The sequence below is a fragment of the Electrophorus electricus genome, chromosome 8, assembly GCF_041902795.1.
Source record: "Electrophorus electricus isolate QZ-2024a chromosome 8, ASM4190279v1, whole genome shotgun sequence".
NCBI lineage: Eukaryota > Metazoa > Chordata > Actinopteri > Gymnotiformes > Gymnotidae > Electrophorus > Electrophorus electricus.
The window spans coordinates 21,687,501-21,693,997 of NC_137504.1; the positions used below are offsets into that span (position 1 = coordinate 21,687,501).

At 46.0% G+C, this 6,497-nt stretch overlaps 1 protein-coding gene across 3 annotated transcripts in view; it reads right to left on the bottom strand.

The window, feature by feature from the left end:
• Positions 1–6,070, bottom strand: part of srrm3 (serine/arginine repetitive matrix 3) — a 75,669-nt gene extending 69,599 nt beyond the window's left edge. For all 3 annotated transcript variants that reach the window (XM_081719378.1, XM_035527633.2, XM_035527634.2), the window contains exon 1: positions 5,904–6,070. The gene's annotated coding sequence lies outside the window, so the exon portion shown is untranslated. The remainder of the gene's footprint in view (positions 1–5,903) is intronic.
• Positions 6,071–6,497: the final 427 nt, after the last annotated feature.

The window sequence follows — 6,497 nt, forward strand, 5'->3', positions numbered from 1 at the left end:
CCCCCCCCCCCGCCCCGCATCTTGCCCCAGACGTCACCAGCCGAGCGCAGATCACCTCCAGCCATCGTCCGCGCAGGCCTGGCGAATCGAGCGTGACGCGCCCCCCTCCCCACCACAGTAAATAAACAAATCAAATAAAAAAACTGCTGAACAGGAAAACCTCCTGACCAAGTGCCTTCCTGTCCAGCACAGAAGCAGGAGAACAGCTCTTAATCATAATACGAATGACAGAAGAGCAGAGTTCAGCGGGGCTGATGAAAAATGAACAACCATGGTCATTTGCATGACCGGCATAATGACAGTAATCCCTTCTCATTCAAAGAACTGGTGGGAATGTATTCCAGGCAGTTAAGAATTGATACAAGAAGAGAAGCATTTGATTGATTATGTCTAATCAGTTCTACCCCCCCGCACACCCCAACACCCCCCTCTGGCCCCACACACACACCCCAACACCCCCCCTCCCCAGGCAACACACACCAGTGGGCTTGTAAAACACTTTAGCAATTTACTGTTCCTTAGAAGTGGGACGTAAGACAGGGTAAAAGTGAGGTTTTTTTGGTTTTGGTTTTTGCTTTTAGCTGTTCTGAGAACCGGGCCGACCCAGGCCGGTCAGAAGGGAACTCGCTCCAGACTCGACCTTGACCTGTCCTCGCGGGAGAGTCCATTCCGGCCGGAACACCAACAAAGTGAGCTTTCCGTCCTTGGGCTCGTCCCTGATCTAACCCGGTGCATCTGGGGCCAGCAAACAAACCTCTGACTGCCCGTGATCCGCTTGGTCCAACTGGAGGTGGAGGGGTTAGCCTGCCAGACTTTTAAAGTGAACCGTGTTCAAAGTACTCGTCCTACACAACATTATATTTAACACCAGGAAGAGTATGTGAGGAAGAGTGTGTGAGGAAGAGTATGCTAATGTTCAGGCTGAGGGGCTTTTAACAAGGCAACAGTGAAAAGCAAACCTAAAGGGTAAAACATAGCGTCTGTCCCACTGTGACGGCTCCTCCAGTTGAGAAAGATCGGGCAAGATATAGTTAGCGCCTTCTAGACCGGGGGGCCAAGCTGGGGCCAGTGGCCCCCTTGGATGGACCTGTTCTTTATACCTTTCGACTGTTACAGTTAAACCGTACCAAGCACTGCACTGTGTTCTACATCGTTCAACATTTTTTATTTTGCTTGTTTACGCAAGGCTGCAGGGATGTAAGATTAAAGCCCTGTTGACCCAAAGTACTGTGGTGTGAGTTTTAACGTTGTGGAATGTTCACATCAAGTTTGGTGCATTTTCAAACAATTTTATTTTCTTTTATTCCTCGTACCATTGATAAATCTATGCCGGCAATTTGGCCATGTTTATTAATGTTTCCAACAAAACAAAACAAACAGACAATCAAAGCAAAATATAAACACAACGGCTTTTCGTTAAGCTAGCTAGCTAATTGTTTGAGGTTTGTCCAGGTGTGAACAGACTAGGATACAAAAAAAAAACAAAAAAACAAAAACAAACATAAACATTGGCTTTGTGTTACCATGGTGTTCACTGCTATACTATGATCCTCCATTTATGTTATTTAAGCTTTTTCTAGTCAGTGTGGGTTTTTTATTGCCTGTCTGCTTCAGCCAGTACTGAATACAGACAGGAATGTGGAATTAAACAATATGGACAAATATGGATATCTAATCAAGGGGGCTGTGTGTAACAGGTGAAAGCACACATTGGCTGTGTGACACTATAGCTAGTTCAAATCAGCCCATCTTAGCCAAGTCGTATTTTTCTTATTTCCTTTAGCGGGTGCTATTGCTCTTAGCACCACTGAAGTCCAAAGTAATCTGCTTCAAGGCACTTCTTACCAGCAAATAAGACACCATAGATAGCAAAGATATGACTGATTCTTCTGATGTCTTTATTAGTTGAAAGATGGGGAGGACTTAGCCCCACTAGTACGTTTATAACAGCCACCCCTGCCTAGCACTTCTGACAAGTGTCTGACTCAGACAGACAGACACACACACACACACACCTCGGAAAGAAGTTCTGAGAATTAACACATAGCTAACACTCTGAAAGTGTACAATGTTGACTTACTGTGAAAATTCACACTTTATATAACAGGGCTTTGTATGTATATGCTTGTTTGTGTGTGTGTGTGTGTGTGTGTGTGTGTGTGTGTGTGTGTGTGTGTATGTGTGTGTGTGTGTGCGTGCGTGTGCGTGTGTGTGTGTGTGTATGCTTGCATGTATGATGTATGAGAGTGTGTCTGTATGTATGTGTTCACATATATGTCTGTGGGTATATCTGCGTATTTATGTGTACATATGAGTGTGTATGTGTGTGTATATGTGTTTGCCTATTTTGTGCATGTTCGTGTGTGAATGTTTGTGTGTGTATGTGAGTGTTTATGTGTGTATATGTGTTTGATCCTCTAAATTCTAGAGCAGGCTTAGCAGAGATGACTCAGAATGCAATTACACCATTGGGATTTAGCACTGGAAGCAACAGAACCTCTCTCTCTCTCTCTCTCTCTCTCTCTCTCTCTCTCCTCCAAAGGACCTTAAGCCCTTCTGTCTCTCCTGAGGGTATGGCAGTCTCCCTCCCCATGTCCTCCACACACACACACACACACACACACACACACACACACACACATACACACATACAGATATACAGAGACATAAACTGCCCCCACACAGAGTGCTACATACACTATTCATTTACTAATGCCAGGCCTTTTCCAGCTCTCTTCTGGATATGCAGGACAAGTAAATCCAGGGCAACACACACACACACACACACACACACACCCAGAGATAAGCCCTGTTAAGACTGCACTGCAGTTTCAGGTTGCACACATCAAAGACAAACAGCTAATCCAAATCCCCCACCCTGCATAAGAACCAAGACTGTGAGGGGATTACCACTGGAATGGGTATGAGTGTGTGTGTGTGTGTGTGTGTGTGTGTGTGTGTGTGTGTGTGTGTGTGTGTGTGTGTGTGTGTGTGTGTGTGTGTGTGCGCACACGCGCACGTGATAAATATGGATGCGCACTGATAAGAGAGCTGAAGCATGATAATTTGGCTACCAGCATTTTCAAGAGCCAGGCTCATTTGGTAATGTGTCTCTGAGATCCAGAAATTTCCCTCAAAGGCATGATATGCTCTGACAGCTGTTACAGCACTGACAGAATGATCACCTCTCTCGTCCTTTCTTTCTGTTACAGCACTGACAGAAAAATCATCTCTCGTCCTTCCTTTCTGTTACAGCACTGACAGAAAAATCATCTCTCGTCCTTCCTTTCTGTTACAGCACTGACAAAATGATCACCTCTCTCGCCCTTCCTTTCTGTTACAGCACTGACAGAAAAATCATCTCTAGTCCTTCCTTTCTGTTACAGCACTGACAGAATGATCACCTCTCTCGCCCTTCCTTTCTGTTACAGCACTGACAGAAGAATCACCTCTCTCGCCCTTCCTTTCTGTTACAGCACTGATAGAAGAATCACCTCTCTCGCCCTTCCTTTCTGTCTCCCACACTTTTCCACCTGCAACGCTAATGCTCACCCTACCTGGCCAAAGCTGTCTGCAATTGTATCAAATACAGGCATGAATGTCTTCTGTATTCCCCAATAATCAGCCCCAACAAAACAGAGAGAGAGAGAGAGAGAGAGAGAGAGAAAGCATGAAAGCGAGTGGTAGAAAAGAAACCCACCATGTGTGACCATTTCCAATTAGCATTTAAACACACATTCAGATGAGCAGTTTGAGAAGAGACATATGCTAGAACTCCAGGGTTTGCATGCTGCTTGTTCTTTATTGTCTATTGTCTATTTGCACTTTCACAGAGTGCACGCAAACACACACACACATGCCTGCTGCACATCCTCCTGTGGTGATGTGTGTCCTTCAGGGAAAAAAAAGATAAGAGAACTAGGAGGGGAAGAGGGGAGGGGGACAGAATGGTTGAAATGGAGGCACAGAGAGTGAAGAGGGGAAATAGAGGGAGAGGGGAAGAGGGTGGATGACAAACCAAGCCCAAAGTATCAGGCCACGACAGGCAGCAGCAGCTCTGTGACAACCCCTGTTGTGAAAAGCAGACGGGAGATTACAAAATAACAGACCTGGCCGCGCGGCCAAGTTCAAACGTTGGGCGCGCACGAGCCTGGCTTTGGCCCTGCTACGCGCCCGCCGACCAGCCGAGTGGCGAGGAGTCTGCGCGTCATTCTCCGAACAAGGGCCTGCGAATGCGTCCACGCGAACTGATGTTTCACAGCGCATAATATAACACAGTTTCATGATAACTCCCGCTGACTGAAGCAAAAAGCCGTTGTGTGTGTGTCTGTTAGAGAGAGAGGAGACTCAAAGTGGGGAATTGATTTGAATCTCAAAGTCAAATTCTTTTCAACACTGTATTTATTTGCCTGACCCCGATTCACTAGTGACCTGAGCTTTCAGTTGATGGGACATTACAAAGAGAACTGAATTTCTGTCACAGACTCTTATGGTCGCTCGTCACCTAACCTACTTAGAAAACTGAAAAAGAGTGCACACCAGTCACCAGTCTTACAGCATATTACCCAGAACAGGACATCAGGTTTTCTCACTATACCGAATAAAGCCTGCTGGCCTAACAATAGGCAAATAAGACGGATCCAAAAAAAATACCCGGTCCCCTGCTAAGTTTCCTTCATTTTTCTGCACGCTAACATTTAGGAGTTGACGCTTTGATCCCACAACGACGCGTCTGGCGGTTTAAGGAGACATAAGACACACATGGCCTCTCACTGAAGGCGGACCCACCAGGCCATGTCTACATAGTCTACACTGCTTACTTTCGTAATGAAACCTCGTCTCTTTTACACAGCGGAACACACCGTTCCTGAACAATATCGTTGTATTTTTATGTCGTATTCGGACTACCGTATGTGCTTTATGTAATCGACGTATTCCAGACGGGAATCGTTTCTTTTTTGTTTTGTTTTCGTTTTTTTTTTATGTTGTGATTGGGGCCCCCGAAATTCTACAACTTATAACTCGGCGCCGTCCGGGAGAGCCGGCGCTGACCACCCGTTAATAAAGCGGCCGGTAAGTGGGGCGCTGCTCCGAAGCCACACAATGGGACACGCCGAATTCTAGTGGGGTTTAAATGTGAACCTCTTGGCAAACAACACAAACTGCAGACTGGTTGTTTATGTCAAGAGAGAAGTTCGCGGGAGAATTGCAGAGCCACGATGGAGAGGACGATAAGTTTCTGATTCGATGCATGTGACCCCGTAGAAAACAGAACATGTACACTAGAGCATGTACACATGTGCACATCAGTTAAAGGACGAACTAAATAACCACTATAGGGACCTTATGCACATTTTCATTTTATTTCCAAGATGACAGGGTGAGATTTCTATAGCTGGCAACCATTAAGAGCCATTCCATAACTTTAGGTTCCCATCAGGACAAGTCAATACATCTTATAAATCATTTTCCGCAAGTGCAATTTTGATTTGTAATGCATCAGATAATATGAAACTAGTCTAAACAATTAGAACAAGGTTGACATTGGAAATCGGGGAAAAGGGCTTACGCATGCACAAATGACGGAAAAGCACCTGCCTCATCACACACACATCGCTGAGCAAAACGCGACCATCTGCGGCAGGCGGAACCGTCGTTTTAACCCAATACATTAGCCATGTGAAATCCCCTCTGCGAATCCACCGGTGTTTAAATCCCCAGAGTCCGACGTGATCTACATGGTGCTCGTTTCCGTACGACTGTTCCGTTTGTGGACAGAAATCGGCGATGTGGCTTCCGTAACGCTAACATTTACGACGCCAACCTAGCTGATGCGCTACCGAGCAAGTACCGTTGTGCTCGTTTCGACCGACTTCTCAAAAAGATGTCTGGATTCACCTTACCTGTTCGTCGTCGAGGCCCGCAAATCGTGGGGTTTTTTGGGGGGGTTTTTTTCTTAAAATGACACCTCCGTCGGCCTGTGTCGTTCTTTCGTGTAGTTTAGCGGAGTCGCGCTGCGCTCCGTCGCCGGGGCTCCTCTGCCGTGCTCTAGCCGCGGTGCTGAAGGCTGAAGTGCTGGACAGCGGCACTCACACCCCACAGCCCGTAACACGTCGCTTCGTGCAGGCGGGTTTACATGCTGCCCTCTTGCGTTGCGGAGGTGAAGTAGGTTTTTTTTGTGTGTGTGTCGGAGGAATATGGACGCAGTAGTTTAAAGTAACATTTAATTTGGGGGAGCATGGCATGGTTTCGCTACATTGTATGCATTACAGAACGACAAAGTCTTTACATAATAGACTACAAGGGCACAAGTCTAATCTCTAATATGTACGTTAGAATGTGACAAATCGATGCTTCGCTATTTTTTCCGTTCCATATACCCCCCCCCCCCCCTCTAAAAAAATATGTTTGTTGGAATCTGTCGTTTTTCTTCTCATTTTAACCGATAACATTAACAAACGAGAAACAGTAGAATGCAGCGTATCTTTTCACTCCCA